Source organism: Chrysochloris asiatica, unplaced genomic scaffold (assembly GCF_000296735.1).
Source record: "Chrysochloris asiatica unplaced genomic scaffold, ChrAsi1.0 scaffold00038, whole genome shotgun sequence".
Classification (NCBI taxonomy): domain Eukaryota; kingdom Metazoa; phylum Chordata; class Mammalia; order Afrosoricida; family Chrysochloridae; genus Chrysochloris; species Chrysochloris asiatica.
Window position 1 is genome coordinate 18012357 of NW_006408556.1, and position 21347 is coordinate 18033703.

The following is a 21347-nucleotide window of genomic DNA, read 5'->3' on the forward strand; positions in this document are numbered from 1 at the left end:
AGCTGAAAATTTAATTTCTTATCCTACCTAATTTTTGCAAGCCTTAAAAAGCCATTTCGTGAATCCAAACCAAAGAACCTAATAAAAATGATTTTCTGATTATTTGTAGTTTTAATTTGTGGTGCTGTAGGATAAAGCACCGGACCATAAGTTTGGTTTGAATCACAAGGTCGGTGTTTCAAACATACTAGCTGCTCCTTGGGAACCCTATACAGGGTTGCTATGAGTCGGAACTGACTCTGTGGCTCTTAACAAGAACAACAACACCAGTGTGATAATTAAAGTAGCCCTGGTGTCGTTAAGTAGTAAAGCCAGCAGTTTGAGTCCACCAGCCATCCCATATGAACAAGAAGAGGCCTTCTGCTCCTGTGAAGATTTATAGCCTTGGAAACCCTGTACATGGGGTGGCTATGAGTCAGAATTGACTAGATGGCACACAAGGACAACAACAAATGATTAGTTTCACCAAATGCTTCCAAAACGGAAAGTGACAAGTATTTAAACCAGTCTTTGCCTCCCCCCCCCCCCAACATCCAGGAAACATTTGACGATTTCCAGAGACACAACTACGGGTGTCCTGGCATCTAATGGATAGGGCCAGAGATGCTGCTAAACCTCTACAATGCACACTAACAGCCCCCCACAACAAAGTATTATTTGCCTCCAAATATCAGTAGTGCAAAAAGTGAAAAAACCTGTTTTAGGCAAATTCCCTGATTTCCAGAGTGAGGAATACAGAGCTGGGAGGTGTCACTCAGCCACCCATTGACAGAGGGAGACAGAACTGCTCCCAATCCGAGGCTCTCTCCAGCGCTAGGAGAAAAATCTGTTCTTTCAATAGTTGTTGTTATAGTTGAGTGCTAATGAATCATTTCCCTCTCATAGGCACCCTGTAAAGGGTTTCCGAGGAGTGACTGTTGGATTTGAACCGCTGACCTTGTGGTTCAAACCAACATTGCAGTTGAGTACTTATCTTACAGCACCACATCAAGACTCCTCCAATATATGGGGAGAAAAATGGAACCGTATTATGTTTTTTTGTGCATAAGGCTGTTATGAGTCAGGACCAACTTAATAACAACAAGCTTCTTATTTAAAAAAGAAAAAGCTTATCTGTCAATACCCAGCAGGGTAACTTGAGCAAATACGCGTTTTGAGAGGCAAAAGGAAAGTCAGGAAAACCGGAAGGGGTGTGGTGTTGTTGGATAAGTACTGGACTGCAAGGTTGGTTTGAACCGAAAGGTCGGCAGTTCAACCTTACCAGTCACTCCTAGGAAACCCTACACACAGGGTCGATATGAGTCAGATACTACTCGACAGCACTTAACAACAAAAGCAACAATACTAAACTAGAGAGATGGGGGGTAGGGGGGTGGAAAGATATTCCAGTTAGTAGAGGATGGGAGGAACAGACTCACAAACTGTCAAAACAAAACATCCAATTGCTCTTGAGTTGACTCTGACTCATGGTGCTCTACCTCATGTGTGTCAGAATAGACATGAGCTCCCTAGGGGTTTTCAGTGGCTGATTTTTCAAAAATAGATCACCTGCTTTTCTTCTGAGACACCTCTGGGTAAGTTTGAACTACCAACTTTTTTGTTAGAAGTCAAGTGTTAAACTCTTTGTGCTACTCTAGGATGGAAGAAGGAATTAAATAGTCCAACAACATAGTTTTTAAGTGTTATTGGATAGGTTCCTGTATAGGGTTTCCAAAGTTGTAAATCTTTACAGGAGCAGAAAGTCTCATCTTTCTTCCAAAGAGTGTCTGGTGGATTTGAACTACTGATCTTGTGACTAGCAGTCCTGTGCTTATCCTACAGCTCCACTAGTGATCCCAAAGACCACAGTTGTTGTTATTGTTAAGTGCCATTGAGTCAGTTGTTCCGACTCATACCTAACCTGTGTAGGGTTTCTGAGGAGCAGCTCAAACTGACCTTGCATTCCAGTAATTATCCTACAGTGCCATATCAGGACTTCAAAGAGCATAGTTGTTGTTAAGTACCGTTCAGTAGATTCTGACTCATAGTGACCCTGTATAGGGGTTTTCAAATTGCAGCTAATGAGCTTGAATCACCAATCTTGTGGTTCAAACCAACTTTGCAGCACATTAACCCACAGCACCATGCCAGGACATAGTTGTTTTTGTTATGTGTCGTGGAGTTGGTTCCAACTCATAGCGACCCTGTACAGGGTTTCCAAGGCTGTAAATCTTTACGGGAGCAGAAAGCCTCATCTTTCTCCCGCAGAACAGCTGGTAGTTTAGAACTGCTAACCTTGAGGCTCACAGTCTGATTGGTAACCACTACGCTACTAGAGCTCCTTAGGGCATAGTTGTTGTTGTTGTTAAGTGCTATCGAGTTGATTCCGACCTATAGAGACCCTGTATAGGGTTTCCGAGGAGCAGCTGGTGAGCTTGAACCACCGACCTTGCAGTTCAAATGGCTTTGCAATCTGGAGCATTAAGCCACAGCACCACACCAGGACTCCTAGGACATAGGAGCCTAAAAAAAAAGGAGTAGTGGGCTACATCCTAAACAAATATTACTTTCTCATTCTGGTTTGTCCAGGACTGTACCAATTTTAAAACTGCCTACGTCCTGGAAACCACTCAGACCTAGACAAACCCCTCTATTTTCTGTTAAAGTCACAAGAGCAGACTTGAGCCAAAGTTATTCTGCTGAACTGCAAAATAGCTTAGTGAACCAGAGGAAACTTAGTGAAGGACACACAGAACTTCTCCATACAATTTTGCAATTTTCTGCATAGATATAATTTCAAACTGAAAGAGTAAAAAAATAGTTTAGTGAATGTGATCTTAATGAATAGCTAACTCAACTGAGACTTCAGAGATTTTCCACATAACCAGAGAGACTCCCCAGAGCAGGAAGTTCTTTATATATGTGCTGTAGGGCGTTGCCCATCGTTGAGGAATCAATTTCATGGACTACATAAGAAAGGCCACAATGAAAATGGTGTGCTTGGTATGTGGGCATGTCCATGGGATTATTTAACCTTGAAGTAGTCCAAATTCTCTTGTGGTAGCAAATAGTGCATTTTGGGGAACAAGAAAGGGGAAACATTGTATACAAAAGAAAAATCACAGAAGAAGCTTCAAGTAAGGGATGTACTCATTCATTCATTCATTCATTCATTCATTTATCCACTCAGTATGGAGCCCAACACTTTGCTAAATCATGTAGAATAAAAGTTGAGTGGGAGTTCTACTCTTCCCTTGAAGCCTTGTTTGTTTGGCTGCGAGAAAGGTGTTTTGGCAAAATGCCTCATTTTTCACTTTAAAGGAAAAGGGAACATTAACTGAGTATCATCTATATGCAGGCTATTATGAATGTGAATTAGAAATCTTAGAATGTGTATCTTCAGGCAGATAAAACAACTGGCAAAGGCAGAGGTCACTGGGATTTTCATAGGGGTTTTCAGCATATGCATAGCTTTGAAAGGATATTTAAATAGGAGGAACACCAACAAATTGGAACACATCAAGTAAAGAGTATCCCTCATTGGCTGGGAATCTGAGCATTGGGTAAATGTTTTTGACCATGAGATTTTTCAATCCTTTCCAAATTTCTTAGCTTTTTAGATTAATTCTGGAGAAGTTTCGTCTAATTTTCCACTAGTGAACATATAGCCAAAAGAGGTACTTTTCTAAGAGGTACTTTTATGGCACTATTTTAGCATCCCTACTGATTCTAAAAGGAACTCTGGTAGTGTCCTGGTTAGGAATCAGGCTGCTAACCCCAAGGTCAGCAGTTCGAAAATACTAGCAGTTCGGTGAGAGAAAGGTGAGGCGGTCTGCTCCCATGAAGATTTACAGCCTCAGAAAACTTGTGGAGGTCACTGTGTAGGTCAGAACGAACTCCATGATACTTAACAACAACAACAACCTGACTCTAAGATTTAAGTTCATTTGCATTTGTTACACAGAAAAAAAACAAGAATTCATCGGCCATTCTAGAAAAAATCCATATTTACCTAAAGTCTGTCATTTTTTCTCTTAGGGTTACAGGACCTTTCTAAGATTATCCTTCCTGAGAAAAAGAATTCTTGAGTTTAATGATTTTTTTAACTTCAGATGAATGTCTGGTGGTGGTTATGTATTGCGTTGGGTCCTATTCACACTGACCCTTCATAGGGTTTCTCAGACAGAAAATCTTTCCGGGAGCCGAAAGCCTCATTTTTTTCTTGAGGAGTGGTTGGAGGACTCCAACTGTTGACTTTTCGGTTAGCAATCCAATGTGTAATCCAGGGCTCCTCGAACCAAAAAGCCGAAGGAAAAGTTCAGAGAGCACTAGGCCGTGGCAAGTGGGTCAGGAAAGAAAGGGAATCAGGAAACAGATGCTAATGGGATACTAAGGAAGGAAATCATACATACACTAAAATAGGAACTGGAAATACTGACGGCAAACCTGACACGCTTCTCTTTTTCTTTGAGAAACTCCCCAGTGGTCAGGGAAGCAAGAGTTGACATCTTATTCTTAGATGAGTCCTTCTCTAGGGTTCTGTCTTTAGTCTTTAGGTTTTAGCAAAGAAGAAAAAGGTGGAAGAATCAGTGAGGGAACTTCAAAATAATACCTCTCCTAGACAGCACTGTGCGGCACTGTGGCTTAATGTGCTAGACTGTAAGGTCAGTTTGAACTGTAAGATCAGTGATTCAAGTTCACCAGACACTCCTTGGAAACCCTATACAGGGTCGCTATGGGTCGGAACTGACTTGGCGGCACTTAACAGCAACAAAGAAAGCACTGGACTGGTAAGCACAGGTGGGCAGTTCAAACCCATAGCTCTCTTGGAAGCTCTATACAGGGTTGCTGTGAGTTGGAACCTACTCGATGGATAACACACCACTGCAACAACAGACAGCAACACCAGCAATTCTTAGTCTATTGATCTTGCATAGGACCCAAGCATCAGTGTCTGATAAGCCCTATCTACAGTAACACTCTACTTTTGATAGATGGAAAAATCAAGATCAAGAGACCATTACTGAGCCAGATGTGAATGTAGCATTCAGGTCTCCTGGCTCTCCATGTAATCATTTTCCAATAACACATTGACAACATCCCACATCAAATGTACAAAAACAAAACCAAACAAAAAGTACAAAAACAGTCACATTTCTTCTTCTTTTTTAAAAAATAAAACTTAGCATGGCCTTTAGCACATAGTGGTGTTGTTGTTGTTAAGTGCCGTTGAGTTGGTTCTAAATCCTAGCGACATTGGTAAAGGTTTCTGAGACTATAAATCTTGGTGGGAGCAGAAAGCCTCATTTCTCCTGCAGAGCATCTAGTGAGCTTGAACGTCTGACCCTGTGGTTCTCAGTCTAGTGCTTATCTTACAGAGCCACCATGCTCCCCCTGGCACATTGTTGCAATTTTCTTTAAAAGTATAGTTAGAAAGTTTACTACTTCATTGCTTTAATGGAAATTCCCTTGGATTCTATGATCTACTCAATCATAGTATAATAGGTTGAGTCACAAAAAGGTAATAAATCCAAAGAAAGTGATTGAAGGGGAAAATCATACCGTTTCACTTCAGTTACTTTCTTTAAATTAAGTGCCGTCAAGTCGATTCTAACACAGAGTGACCCTGTCTAGGGTTTCCGAGGAGCTGCTGGTGAATTTGAACTGCTAACCTTGCAGTCCTGTGCATGAACCCACAGCACCATACCAGTTGTTGTTGTTAAGTGCCATTGAGTCGATATGGACCCATAGTGACCCTGTATAGGGTTTTCAAGGAGCAGCTGGTGAGCTTGAACCACCGACCTTGCAGTTCAAATAACTTCGCAGTCTGACGCATTAGCCCACAGTGTCACACCAGGACTCCACCAGTAGCACTTAAGTATTTGCTGAATGAAGGATTGTAGCATGTATTTAATTTTTTTCTATAGCCTCACAAAAAGCATTAAAATAATATATCCTAACATATCCTAAGGAGTCTTAGGAGTCCTGGTGTGGTACTGTGGGTTAATGCACCACACTACAAAGCTGTTTGAACTGCAAAGTTGGTGGTTCAAACTCACCAGTGGGTCCTCGGAAACCCTGTACAGGGTCTCTATGGGTTGGAGCCAATTCGACAGCACTTAACAACAACAACAAGGAGTTTTAGGGTCCTGGTGTGGTGCTGTAGAATAAACACTTGACTGCTAACGACAAGGTCTGCAGTTCAAATTCACCAACTGCTTCTCAAAACCCTATAGCGGAGCTCTATATGAGTAAATCAGTTCAGACTCAAGGGCACTTGACAGCAACCACAAAGTTGCTGAAGTGAATAGATCATAAAATCCAAGGGAATTCCCATTAAAGTAATGAAGTAGTAAGGAGCCTGGTGACTTGGTGGTTAAAACACTAGTTGGCTAACAAAAAATTTGGCAGTTCGAACACACCAGCTTCTCCATATTAGAAAGATGCGGCAGTCTGCCTCTGTAAAGATTGACAGCCTTGGAAACCTTATGGGGCATGTCAATCTACACTGCACTTTGGGTCATTATAAGTCAGAATCTACTGGATGGCAGTAGGTTTTGGTAATGAAGTTGCAGTTGGCTTTTTGGTTTCAATTTTTTTTCCGCATTCAAGAAAGTGAAACATTATCTTTCATAGGATCTACTATTTAAATCTTGCTGAATGATTTTTCAATAGACATGATTGAAAAAAAAGCCATTTTTAAAAAAAATGAAAAAATGTGTTCCATTCTGTCTTGTGTTTCATTATAAACAGTATGTTTTTAAAACAAAATTTATTCGTTGTGCCATCAATGTGTGGTGAAGGCCTACCAACCATATTTCCACACACAGATTGCAAATCTTTGCCAACTGTTCTGTAGGTGGAGCCCCCACTAATGATGGCTGAAATACCATCTAAACTCCCGGAGAGAGAGCCATCTAAAAATTACCTTTGGAGGTTTGGACAGACAGCCTTTGGTTTCTCTATTTGACTGTAAATGTTTGATGAAGCGGAATGAAAACTACTCAGATTGTGTGCTAAGCAAGATGAAACCTACTCCTATTGTGTGTTAAGCTTTGGATGACTAGGATCAGACCTAGTCTCCCACCTTCTACCACTCACATATAGTAAATGCTCTATTTACTACATTTCCCCTAGAGGTGATATTGCCCCAGGGGGCAAAGATAGATTTTTGTAAGAGCTAAATTAATCTTTGACAATTACAATGCTTTGTGACCCTTCAAGGGGCCACAGTACATACATATTTAGCCAATACACTTCTTTTGTGTGCAATGGATCTGTAGTAAAGTATACACTCCACACAAATGTTAAATGAATTTGTAGCAAATTCACACAATGATCTGCACAACTGTTACAGTGGATCTACAATAAACTATACAATAACACTATACAATACACCTTTGATCTTAAATATTCATGGGAGATTGTGGGGAGGGGAAAAATACAAAAAGGTTAATAAGAGGAGTGGTAACTAAAAAAAAAGAAAGAAAAACTGAGAAATACTACCTATGTTTGTTGATTGAATGAATACAATGTCTGTTTAGAGGTAAGAGAAATACTGTTTAAATATATTTTTGATTTAATGAACATAATGTCTGGTTAGAGGTAAGAACGTTCCAGGATAATTGCTAAGAAATGGTGCTTCATGTCTCCATTTGCAAGAGCTGGGAAACACAGATGTGTTCAGAGATTTATTTAGCCAGCTGCCATAATCTCTTAACTTTAGCTTGACCTATATTCTACATTTCCAAGACCTGGGCAATGTAACAGTTGATGCTTTTAGCTACAAACTGTACAGTCTGGTGGTCTGCGTCCACCCACAGGAGCCTCTGAAAAAAGTCTAAGAATCTACTTTTTAAAAACCAACCATTGAAAACCCTAAGGACCCAGGTTCTATTCTAGCACCGACGAGTTGCCAAGAGTCGGAATTGACTTGATGGAAAGCAACAATAGTCATTTAGATTTGAGATTCAAGATGAAACCACAGCCACTAGGGACTTTTTGGTCTTTGGCCTACTTAGGTGTGCAAAGGAAATAATCATCTCAGAGGGAATAACCTGAAAATAATGAAGTTGGGTACCATGAGTGCATCAGTGACAAGCTGTAAAACAAGGCAACTTAATTGGAAATAATTTAGTGACCCCCTTTATGGTGTGGTGCTGTGGGTTAATGCTCTGGACTGCAAAATCGGTTTGAATCACAAGGTTGGCAGTTCAAATTCACCAGTTTCTCCTCGGAAACCTTGTGCAGGGTCACCATCGGTCAGAACTGACTCAACGGCACTTAACAACAACAACCATCTTTCACAACCATCCATCCATCTCTGTGTTAGCTCCAATTCTGGCTTTCTCTCTTACTAGACTTTGGTGGGATATATAACCTTTTTGAATCTCAACTTCCTCATCTTTAAAATAGTAAGCGACAAAGCCACTTCATAGGGTTCTTGTTGGTATCAGTTGAGATAACATATGTAGACAAATATTATAAACTATACGTTGTTATTCTTAGTGTAAGTTGTTCTTGTTGTGATAATGATGGTGATGAGGGAGATACAAGGAATAAGTTTTCCATGTCCAGGACAGTCAGAGATCCCTAGGACCGTCCACAGAGGTCATCTGGATTTGGGTATAGTCTTTCAAGGTGTGTCCCATTTTTGTGTTTATTGTTGCATGCCTCTGGTCATGCATGTCCTGTGAATATTGTAGGATCATCTTCTATGCACGTTTGAGGGAAAAGGTATTTTTTGTTTGTTTATTTTTTCCAGCGCACATTCTTACCTCTCCTGGGATAATGTAGGAAGCCCTAGTGAGTTGAGTTGGATCTCTTCATGCAACTCCAAGTTGTTCCTCTTTTTAAAGCCCAACTGTTGCTGTTGTTGTAGCTGCAGTTGAGTCAGCTCTCAACCTACCTTCAGTATATTTGGGGACTGAGGGAACCAAACCCACTACCATACAGTAAATCTGGATTCATAACAACTCCATGTGGTGCAAGCCTATCAACTAGGTTGGAGGTTTGAACCCATCCAGAGACATCCAAAAGGTCACAACCTTGAAAACCCTATGGAACACTTTGCACACATGGTGGCTACCAAGATCTGTAGTTGAGAAAGAAATGGGCGAATCTTGCCTGCTCCTGACTTATGATAAGGCTAGTGTCCCTCAGTGCTTGTCCTTTTCTGCTTCACAAAGGAGGACTTACCTAGAAAGGACTCTCATGTCCCTCACCATGAGAATCAAAAGAGGGTGAACATCCAGTTGATTCTACTTCCCATTCCTGTGCTACTCACTTTTCCAGTCAAACCCACCAGCCACTCCTTGGAAACCCTATACAGGGTCCCTAGGAGTTGGAACCGACTCGATGGCACTTGACAACAAGCAACATATGTAGTCCTGGTGTGGCACTGTGGGATTGTGTGCTGGACTACAAGGTCAGTTTGCACCATGAGGTCAGTGATTCAAACTCACCAGCCGCTCCTTGGACACCCTATATACGATCGCTATAAGTCAGAACCAATATGAAGGCACTTACCAGCAACATATGGAGTCCTCGTGTGGTTCTGTAGGATAATCACTTGATTGCTAGTTCAGTTTGGACCTTTTTGTTTTATGGCAGAGATTGCTACCTGCCCTTCTTGTGGTCTTCTCCCATCATGCAAAATCATTTCTGGGAAGTGGCTATCTAATCAAGCCCTCATTTCCCAGCAACTCTCAACCCTAACCAAAAGGGTCACACAGAATGTCATCTGAAGAGGTTAGGGAGCAGATATACCTTCTCTATCTCTTTTCCCATGAAGTGCTTCGAAGCTAAGTGTGAGAACGTAGAGAACACAAAGCCTCAGATAGAAGTGGCCTGGTTTCTGGAATGACCATGTGAAAGATTGCATGCCAAACTCTTTCTTTTTTATTCTTTTTTTTTTTTTAATATAGGCAAATAAACTTACATTAATTGACGCTATTGAGATTTGAGGGTTTATCTGTTCTTGTCTCTAGTGTTAGTCTAATGAGTTGGAACCAATTGGATAGCACTTAGCAGTAACAACAACAACAAATTCAGGCACAGAAGTCTTCCGGGGAAGGGTTACAGAGATGGAAACACCACCTTCAGAAGTATATACCTAGATGGAGGAGATGTCAAGAAATAATAGCTTCACATTGTGACATTTTTATTTAATAAAAATTTCTATGATTTTGTAGCAATATTTTTGACTTACCCTCATATGAAGTACTTTGTGTATCTGTAAATACAACATCGATAACAGAGAAAAGAATACACTCATTCAACTTTGTGGAGCATAGTAGAGTCAGAGAACAAGAATGGCATGGACCAGAGATGTTCCAAAACTGGAAAAATAAGCAAGTGTAACCACCCCTCCATCTGGGATCAGATTTACTGGTGTGGTGCTGTGGGATCAAGCACTAGACCACAAGACTGTTGACTTTAGTAATAATTACTTTGTCCATTTTTGGGGGGAAAGATTCAAAAAACATTTATGAAAAATGACTAGCCTAATGCCTGACATATTATAGTAAGTGTTCAATAAATAGTAGATATTCATTATTGTTAATGCTATTCTTTTTGTCGTTAATATAGTTCTCCACAGTACCTAGTAGAGTGCAGGGCACTAGTATGTTGGCTGAACAAGGAAATTATTCCGAGTCTTGTAGTATCTTTCCTTAAACTGAATGTTTCTCTATGGTTAGTTTGTTGTGCTAGGAATTTGTTGAGGAAAACACGCTGTAGGAGAAAGAAGACACCTAGGTGTGAAAGAAGTACCATATCTTAGCAGTACATCTTGAGTTAGGCCTAAGCAAACATTTTCCCACTGAATTTCATGGACTGGAGTGAGGTGTTGCTCCCCCTACCTTAGTTGAGACTACGTGAGGAGTGTGATAAACCAGAACTCTGAATAGTGGCTTTCACGGAGCAGCTCAGATTAAAATCTTACCATTCAATTTTTTATTTACAACTTAGAAATTCTAGATTGGTTGACATTGGCTCAAGGCTTTAAAACAACTGATGGGAAGAAAAATCTGTTATTGATTTACGTCTTCTTTCCCCCCCTCTTTCCTCTGAGAAGGGACTAAAGTTCTCTCCAAAACAAGTATGGGGGCCTCACTGTCTTCAGGGAATTGTTGGGGGAGGGCACATGTGGAGGCATTTGCACTTCATTGCTGGCTCTTGGGTTGTGCTCTGTCTTCAGACATTTACTTTCTGGCAAACCACCCTGGTTTCCCCAAGCCAAGGGAGGTCTTTGTCCAGCAGAGGGACCCATAAACAGGAAGCAGCAAACCTGGGCTCTGTTCTGTCTGGGCTGCCTCAACAGCTCTTCTCATACCTTGGAAACCTATATGTAACTTAGTAAAAACACTTCTCTAACCAATGCCCTACCTTTGTAATTCCCTTACCTAGAGTGGAGACTCTAGAGGTGGGATATTCTGATCAAACTGGCAAAGTTACAGGGAGAAAGAACATTCATGTTCATTGTCATCCAGTAGATTCAGGCTCATATTGACCCCATGACAGGGGGTTTCCAAGCTGTCATCTTTACAGAGTCAGACTGCCACAGCTTTCATCCTCGGAGTGACTGGGTATTTGAACTACTAACCTTTTGGTTAGCAGCTTAGTGCTTGAACACTGGGCTACTTAAAAAAAAAGTTAGTGCAGTTTAAAATTTAACAATATAGGAACCTTCTGGTTCTTTGGGTGATGAAAGAAACACTTAAGTGCCTGATCGCTTACCTAAAAGTTGGTGATATGAATCCACTCGCGGAAAGTTTTGGAGAAAGTCCAATCAAGTAAGTGTTAGAGCTAAACCGAATCTAAAACTAAACCAAAATAGTTGCCATCAAGTCAATTCTAACTTATATCAGCCCTGTTTGTATCAGAATAGAACTGTGATTCACAGGGTTTTCAAAACAAGTTGATTGTTTTGAAGTACACCTCCAGGCCTTTCTCTGAGTGAACTCAAACTTCCAGCCTGTCTGTTAGCAGCAGAGAACGTTAGTCTTTTGCATTAACTGGGTCTCTAAACCTAAGTCAGGGCACTAAAAATAGATTTTATTTTTTTAAAAAACAATGATAGTAATTGCATTACTAATAATTGAGTAAAGTCATGGTGTGGTGCTGTGGATTAATGCACCAGACTGCAAAGCTATTTGAACTGCAAGGTTGGTGGTTCAAGCTCACCAGCTGCTTCTTGGAAATCCTATACAGGGTGGCTATGGGTCGGCACTGACTCGACAGCACTTAACAAGGACAAATAATTGAGTACCAGACACTATGTAGGTGTTCAGCATGTTCTGTTAGTTTTTTTGTAGAAGCTTACAATTGGGCTTTATTATCCTGAAGAACAGATGCTCAGACAGGCTAAGCAACGAGCTCTATGTCACATGACTGGTAAGTGCTTTGCATCTCTCACAGGAATGGGTTTACCAGGTCTGCTGACCCCACCAGGGATTTACAGATTACAAGACAGATCTTCCTCAGAAGAACCTGGGAGATAAAGCTCTGGATTCCAGTCCTGCTATTATTGTTAACTCTTTATTTAACTTTCTTACAGAATCCCTGGGTGGCTCAAATAGTTAAGCCATTGGCTACTAACCAAAATACTGGTGGTTCAAATCTACCTAGAGATGCCTGCAGATCTACTTTTAAAAATCAGTCACTGAAAGCCCTGTGGAGCACAATTCTATTCTGACACATGTGGAGTTACCATGAATTGGAATTCACTTGATAAGAACACATTTGGTTTGTGAGTTATTATTACTACTTTGTATAAGTCAGAGGAATTTTAGGTCTTACCAATAAAATGAGAGCACAGAACTGAAAATTTTATGCAAGATTTCTCCTAGCTTTCTGATTCTTTAATTTTTTTAAAGCATATTTATAATACTAACATAAAAACAGCTTCCCATCCTAAATCCAGTCATCCAGAAGGTTTACCCAAATGGAATACTGTGAAGAATCAGGCCATAAGAAAACAAAAGGTGAAAAATCCACACACATGAAACCATGTTCTTTTGGAGAATCATGTAGACACTCTCTGAGTCCATTTATTCATATATCTTAACAACTGAAACAATTCTAATATGGTGACCATGTCCAGTCTGAATGCAAAGAACAACTTAGAAGGGACGCAGGGAGTTGCTGACATAAATGGAACAAAAAGTAAACTAACTGATGTGGTAGAGATCATTTTTTTTTTTTTTTTTTAATGCAAACATTTTTAAATGTTAGGGAAGAAATAGGTGGAGGGTCAATTACTAAGGAAAAAAGCCTCAATTATTTCAACAAGCCCTCAGGGCACAATGACATCATAAAAACAACACAAATATCCAGCCTCACAGTGGTCAATTTGAATCTTCTAGAAAAAGTTAATGTGGGTAAACCCTTTAAGAAGGAAGGAAAATATGTATTCTATTTTGGAAAGTTTTGCATTCACCGTGGTTAACAATTTTCTTTTTCAAGCATTGATACTCATTTTTGTAAACTCTCAGTACTCTAGAAAACCCTGAAATTTTGGTAATCTTCTGATGCATAACAAAATGCCCCCAAATTTAGTGGTTTAAAACTTTAACCACGTTGACATCTTTCCTGATTCTGTAGGTTAACTGGTCTGAGCTGGAAGGTTCTTCTGGGGCTAGAGTTGTCTGAGACTCCTAGTGTGGCGCTGTAGGATAAGCACTGGACTGATAACCACAAGGTCAGTGGCTCAAACCTACCAGCTGCTCCCTGGAAACCCTATACAGGGTTGCTATGAGTCGAAACAGAATTGAGGAGCCTTAAACCACAACAACATAGCTGTCTGGAGACCTGACTGGACGGACACAATTTGAAATAGTTCACTCACCAGACTGACGGTTGATTACGGCTGTTAACTAGGAGTTCTTCTTAAGTTGCCACCTGGAATGTCTTCACATGGCTTGTCCGTGTGACTTGAGCTTCTTAGAACACGGTAGCTGGGTTCTGAAGGAGAAATTTCAACAGTGAGCATTCCAAGAAAGAAGCAGATACCAATGATCCTCTAACTAGACCTAGAACTGGCACAACACAACTTGTACTGCATTTTATTTGACAGGACCCACAAGATTCAAGGAGAGGGCACATACACTTCATGTCTTTGAGGGAAAGTGACAAAGAATATGTGGCCATATTTAATTCACCAGATCTGGCTACCCAGATAGGCTTCATTTTCATGTTGCGCTTGTCAAAACACCTTGGCTAATGTTCTTTTGTTTGAGTCACTTTTCTAAACACAATAGCAGGACATTGTGTCATTCCTCTGCTCAAATCCCCTCAGTGTGTCCTGTGTCTCTTGGAGTAAGAGTCTAACGTCTTACTGGGCTCTCTTCTGTCTGGTCTCCTCTTCTCTCTCTGGCCTCAAGCTCACTGAGTTTCTCCCAGCCTTTGTGTTCCAGTCACTCTGGCCTTGCTATCCTTTGAACATGCCAAGCTTCCCTTGCATCAGATAGTTTGCACTTGATGTTCCCACTACATGGAAAGTCCTTTTCTTAAATGTCCTCTTTGCTCACTTCCTCATCACCTTTGGTCTGAATGGCCCTCTTTTAAGGTTGCCCTTCCTGGTCACCCCCAACACTTCCCATTCCCTTTCCCTACTTTCCTTTTCTTCGAAACATTTATCACCATTTTTGTTGTTGATAGGTGCTGTTGGCTTGGTTCTGACTCATCATCACCCTACGCACAACTGATCCCTAACACTAACTGATCCTGTGCCATCTTCACAATTGTTACCCTTGAGCCCACTGGGGCTGCCACTGTGCCAATCCATCTTGTTGGAGGCCTTCCTTTTCTTGCTGACCCTCCACTTTACCAAGCATGATGTTCTTCTCTGGTCCCTCCTGATAATAAGTCAAAGTCTCATCATTCTGGCACCTAAGGAGCATTCTGGCTGTACTTCTTTCAACACAGATTAATTTGTTCTTCCAGCAGTCTATGGTACTTTCAATATTCTCCTCCAACACCATAACTCAAATGAATCGATATTTCTACGGTCTTCCTTATTCATTGCCCAACTCACACATACATATGAGGCTATTGAAAATACCGTGACTTGGGTCAAGTGTACATGAGTCCTCAAACTGTTATTAATGGTGATAAGACATTCTATATGCTTTGATTATTTATTGACTTATCTGCTTCCCATCCACTTGCCTCATTGGAGCTCTAGGTAGAATGAGACTTTTGCCTGATTTGTTTACCACCCAACCCCAGGGAGAATAACAGTGCCCAGGCTTAATGGCGAGCCATACATATTTGAATGAAAGAATGAGTTCTTCTAGTGGTGATAGTTATTAGCAAGTAAGTGCTATCTTCTCAGTTTTACACACAAAGAAAACCAACCCAGGAGGGTCAGTGACTTGCCAGAGATCACACAGTGATATGGTCAGTTTCAGAGCTCAGATACTGTGACCAGATCCTAGTGTTAAATCCTTTGGGGGACAACCTGTCATGTGGTGATTTCCATGTAGAGACACAGATGGCTCTGATGTGGGCTCAGGACAGACTCAATACTCAGACATGTAGACTTTCTCTGCAGTGAGAAAAACATACCCCGTGGCTGTCATTTCCTGGACAGAGAAATATGCATCTCTGCCCACTGGGTTTGGCGCAATAGTAATTATGAGAGTCTGGAGGGAAGTGAGAAAAAGCATCAGGGACATTTAACAACCTTCACTGACCTGGCAAATTATTATTTACAGTAACACAGAGCATTTCCTCTGCGGAGGCAAAGAACATAAAACATATTGTGTGTGTGTGTGTGTGTGTTCACATGTGCCCATGCTTTAAAGCCGGAATCTTCCTCTCCGGAAGCAGACAGCAGAAAGGGTGATGGGGCAGGTCAGGGTGGATTTACTCTTAGAAGATGAAAGGAACGAACCTTCACTATGCTTTATTAAACTCCTCTCAGGAACTCTAAGAGGATGATAGAAAATCCAAGAATTGCTCTGTAAACTTCATGAGAGGCATGTTTAGCTCCGATTCATCATGCATCTCCTGTTGATTCAGCACACTGCTTTGCAATGGTACAGTCGAAACTGGGAGGCTCTTTGGTTCTAATCTCGTTCCACTCTCTCCCCAGGGCCACCAGCCCACCCAGGTCTATGGCTACCCAAGGTATAACACCTTCAGCGATAGGAATTCATTAGCTATCATTCTAGCCCTAGTCCTAGTGTGGCACTGGAGGATATGTTATGGACTGCTAACCACAAGGTTGGCGGTTCAAATCCACTAGCTACTCCTAGAAAGCCCTCTATGAGTCAGAATCGACATTGTGCATGGCACTCAACACACAACACATACATGTTGAGCTGCTGTAAGTTCTAGTTCTGCTCTCAGCAGTGACAACATACTAACCAAGTGGTGGGCTAATCAAATTCATCCAAGAGTACCTTAGAAGCATGGCTTGGCAGTCTGTTCTAAAGGTCACAATCTTGAAAACCCTACGAAGTCTGAGCACATGGGGTCATCTGTACTTGTACAAATATGCTGCGACTTCTTTCTATTGTACACAGAATTACAAAGTGACAACATCAGTGGGCTCAAGCATGGCAACAACAGTGAGGTTGGCCCAGGATCGGGCAATGTTTTGTTCCGCTGTGCATAAGGTCGTGTTGGTACCGACTCGATGGAACCTAAAAACACCAACAACAAGAAATGACTCAACAGCACCTACCAGCAACAGCTAAGTTTTAGTATCAGACAAGCTCTCCAACACGCAATGGAACAAGTTATTGCCTCACTGACTCTAAAGGGCAGAAGTCAGCAACTAGCAGTTCTTAAAAGCAGGGGTTCTCTGAAAGTCCTTGTAGTGTGTGTGTGTATTCTCTTTGTGTGTTTGTTTTATCAGGTAGGGAGTGTGTTTATAGTGTGTTGGCACAGAGCATAGTATTGGAGTCAAGCTACCTGAACTCAGCTCCTGACTCTGCCAAACAGTTACATGACTTGGGCTTGACATTTAGCCTCTCTGTGCCTTCCTTTGTGCATCTGTGAAATGGAGATAACGCTGGCATCTTTCCAGCATTAGGTTGTTGCAACAACTAGGTTGTTGCAAGGATGAAATGAATTAACACATGTTAAGCATTAGAGACTGGTGTGGCGCTGTGGGCTAATGCAGCAGACTGCAAAGTCATTTGAACTGCAGGGTGGGTGGTTCAAGCTTACCTGCTGCTCCTTGGAAACCCTATACAGGGTTGCTATGGGTCGGAATTGACTCAACGGCACTTAACAACAACAAGCATTAGAGCTAGAGGCAAATTCTTGGAGACCTGGGTTCAATTACAGTCCCATGAAACTTACTTACAGTCACTACTCATCCAGTGTTGGATACTTCATTGTTGCTAGGGAACAAGTTTTAGCAGAGCTTCCAGGGAGGGAGAAAAGTCTGACAGACTACTTTTGCACATCAGCAAAATGGTATCACAATGATCCACCTGCAATCATCGTAGAGATTCTACAGAGCCCAGCATCGTTTTGTTCTATTTGCACGGAGTCATCATGAGTTGGGAGCCAACTCGTCATTTGATTTCTTGAGTGTTGCTTTCATGAGAGTTGGTGGTTGATCCAAACAAAATGAAGTCTTTGACAGCTTCAATCTTTTCTCCATTTATATGGATAGTGTTTATTGGTCCAGTGGAGAGGATATTTGGAACCCCTAAACAGGGTCGCTGGAGTCCTGGTGTGGCACAGTGGGTTAATGTGCTGGGATGCAAAGACAGTTTGAACCACAAGGTCGGTAGTTCAAACTCACCAGCTGGTCCTGGGAAACCCTTTACAGGGTTTCTCTGGGTCGGAACCGACTCAACGTCACTTAACAACAACAGAATTAGTGATAAATCATATAAAATGATAGCATGATCAAGCTTGTTAAGTGCCACCGAATTGGTTCTGACTCATAGTGACTTATAGTACAGGATTTGCGAAGAGCAGCTGGTGGTTTTGAAAAGACAACCTTTTTGTTAGCAGTCCAGTGCTTATCCTACAGTAAGCACCACATTTTTGGTGGTGGTAAGTGCTATTGAATCAGTTTTGACTCATAACATTTCCCAAGAGTGGCTGGTAGGTTTGAACCACTGACCTTGGGGTTCAAATAGACCTTACAGTTCAGTGTCTGAATTGGGCACCACATAATGTTCCAAATGTTAGGTTAAAAAGCAATATAAAAACAATGCTTGTATTGTGATTCATAGGATTGTTAAATGTCAATAGAGTTTCCTAATAGTTTGTTAATGACATGTTAAAAATATACCCAGAACTTATAACCTATTGTTTTAAGAACAAAATAGGGTTCAATTATTTAACTTTGTACTTTCCCTACTGCATACTGTGACTACAGTATATATTAAAATTGTATCTTTCCAAGACAAAAAAAAAGCAATATAAAGAGAGAAAACTGACATTGTGGAAGGCCTTTCATGTACCAAGGATCCCTGGTGGCACAGTAGTTAAGCACTTGGCTGCTAACAGAAAGGTCTTTAATTTGAACCTACCAGCTGCTCTGCAGGAGAAAGATGTGTCAGTCTGCTTCTGTAAAGATTTATAGCCTTGAAAACACTATGGGGCAGGTTCTACTCTGTCCTCTCAGATCTATACGAATTGGGGTCTGCTTCATGGCAGAGGGTTTGGTTTTTATTATACATCTGGTACTGTGCTGAGTGGTTAGCATGCTCTTTTCCCATGCCCCATGGGATAGTAGCCACATTCTCTCTACTTGTAAAGATGGCCAGAGTGGCACAGTTATGCTTCCAGGGTTTGTAGTGTGGTCAGCAGACCTGGTTTCTGCTCACAAGTGTGTGAGCCCGGGCAGGCTTCGCCTCTTCACTTAGAAAAGGAGAATGAGAATATTTACCTGCATTTCTCCTGAGGGGGGTGTGGTGCTGGTGCTGGTGGTGAAGTTGCACTTTTCATTCCAATGATTTACAACAGTCATGCATGTGTATGTACAAAACTTTTATTTATTTATTTATTTATTTTCTTTTAGAAAGTATCAGGGGCTACCAGACAATATATGTCTCTTCATCCAGCCCCCCAGCCCAGATAGAGACCATTTTAACCACAGCAGTTTTTCTTTCTGGGGATTCCTATTAAAAACTTAGAAATTGTCTTTAAACATCTGTTTCTTGAATTTATCCAATTTAAATGGCATCCATTTCCTCCTGCGATGCCAGGGGTTCTAGCACATTTCCATATCTCTCCTCTTCTGTAGGATTTTATATATAATAACATTACCTTCACTCATTCCTGCAGTTCCTTTGACCGTTTTAAGAAATCTACTTAAACACTCATTTCCAGATTGAGCAGCCTTTCGAAAGTGTCTGCTGACTCAACCCTTGAAGTGCCACAAGGTGAGAATGTTTGTCTGTTTGGCTCCAGAACATCCTGTTTCATGTTTGCGCATGGACTACTGTTGTTGTAGTTAGGTGCCACCAAGCTGGTTGTGGCTCATCTCATACAAACCCTATTTACAGTGGAATGACATACTGCCCGGTTCTGCAGCATCTTCACACTTGTTTGTATGTTTGGCGTTATTGTTGCATGCACTATGTCAATTCATCTCACTGAGAGTCTTCCTGTTTCTCACTGACCCTCCACTTTACCAAATATGATGTCCTTCTCCAGGGACTGGCTACTCCCTATAATATGTTCCAAGTACCAGAGACAAAGTCTAACCATTCTCTCTTCTAAGTTGCATTCTGACTCTACTTCCAAGACAGATTTGTTTGTTCTTCGGGCAGTCCATGGTACATGGACAACTATAGCATGAGACAATAACACACTGTGCTTCCCTCTCCTGCCTCCCCGCCCACCCCTCCACCTCCCTTCTGTAAACTCTAGTATTTACTTTTACATTTTCAAGACTTATAGGATTAATGATCTCTTCTGTTCAATAATTATACTTAAATAGTTAAAGTTTTGTCTATAGGTTAATTTGAAAGACAGGACAGCAATACGCATGATGTAAAGTATTATATGAAGAAGAACGTGGCATCGGGATTGGAGGAAGACTCATTAACAACCTGTGATATGCAGATGATACAACTGTGCTTGCTGAAAGCGAGAAGGACTTAAAATACTTCCTAATGAAGATCAAAAACCTCAGCGTTCGGTATGGGTTGCACTCCAATGTAAAGAAAGCAAAAGTGCTCACCACTGGACTAGTAAATAACGTCATGATAAACAGAGAAAAGATTGAAGTTGTCAAAGACTTCATCTTGCTTGTATGTACAATCAACCCTCATGGTAGCAGCAGCCAATAAACCAAACCAATGTATTGCACTAAGCAAATCTGCTGCACAAGACCTCTTTAAAGTATTCAGGAGCAAAAATATCAGTTTGAGGACTAAGGTGTGTCTGATCCAACCCATGGTATTTTCAATTGCCTCATCTAAATGTGAAAGTTGTACAGTGAGTAAGGAAGACCTTGGAATTGATACACTTGAATTATGGTGTTAGAGAAGAATAACAAAAATACCATGGACGGCCAGAGGAACAAACAAATACTCCATAGCCACAATACTCCATAGACACCACGATGGCGAGACTTTGTCTCTCATACTTCGGGCATAATATCAGGAAGGACCAGTCCTTGGAGAAGAACATTATGCTCCCAATGAGATGGATTGCCACAGCGGCAGCTGTAATGGGCTCAAGAGTAAGGAAGGCACAGGACCGGACATTGTTTTGTTCTGCTGTGCATAGGGTTGCAATGAGTTGAAACCTACTCTATGGCACCTAACAACAACAACAAAGTATTATGAATATAGAAATACTATTTTCTGAAGAATCAAGAAGTATGATCATCTACAGACATATAAAAGGAGATGTAGTCCAGAGAAGCTTCCAGAAGCCAAGGCCAACATAGAGTCTCTTTTTGTCTATAGGCAGATACCCTTGCAGCCAGTCACTCTCTGTGGAGGAGAGCAGAGACCTAGAACTTGGAAAGACCTTTAATTAAATGCTGTTTGTGCCCCAACTCTAATGTGGGGAGTCTCCAAGATTCTTTTGGGTGAATTTGAACTCCAGCCTTTCGGTTAGTGATTGAGCGCTTAATCGAACACAGAACGATTTGTGTCAGCCAAGGACTTGTTTGTTTTTAGTTTTGTTTTTTTCTCCCCAGGACTTCGCTGCAAAGATCAGTGCACCCTTCACAACAGTTCTCTTTCTCTGTGTTTTGGGTGTAGATATCTCCACTCAACGTTATCCATCAGTATGGCCCCATCTAGGAGTCCTAGTGTGGTGCTGTAAAACAAGCACCAGACTGCTAACCACAAGGTCAGTGGTTCAAACCCACAAGTCACTCCTCAGAAACCCTATACAGGACATTGTGAGTCCTAACCAATTCGACAACACAT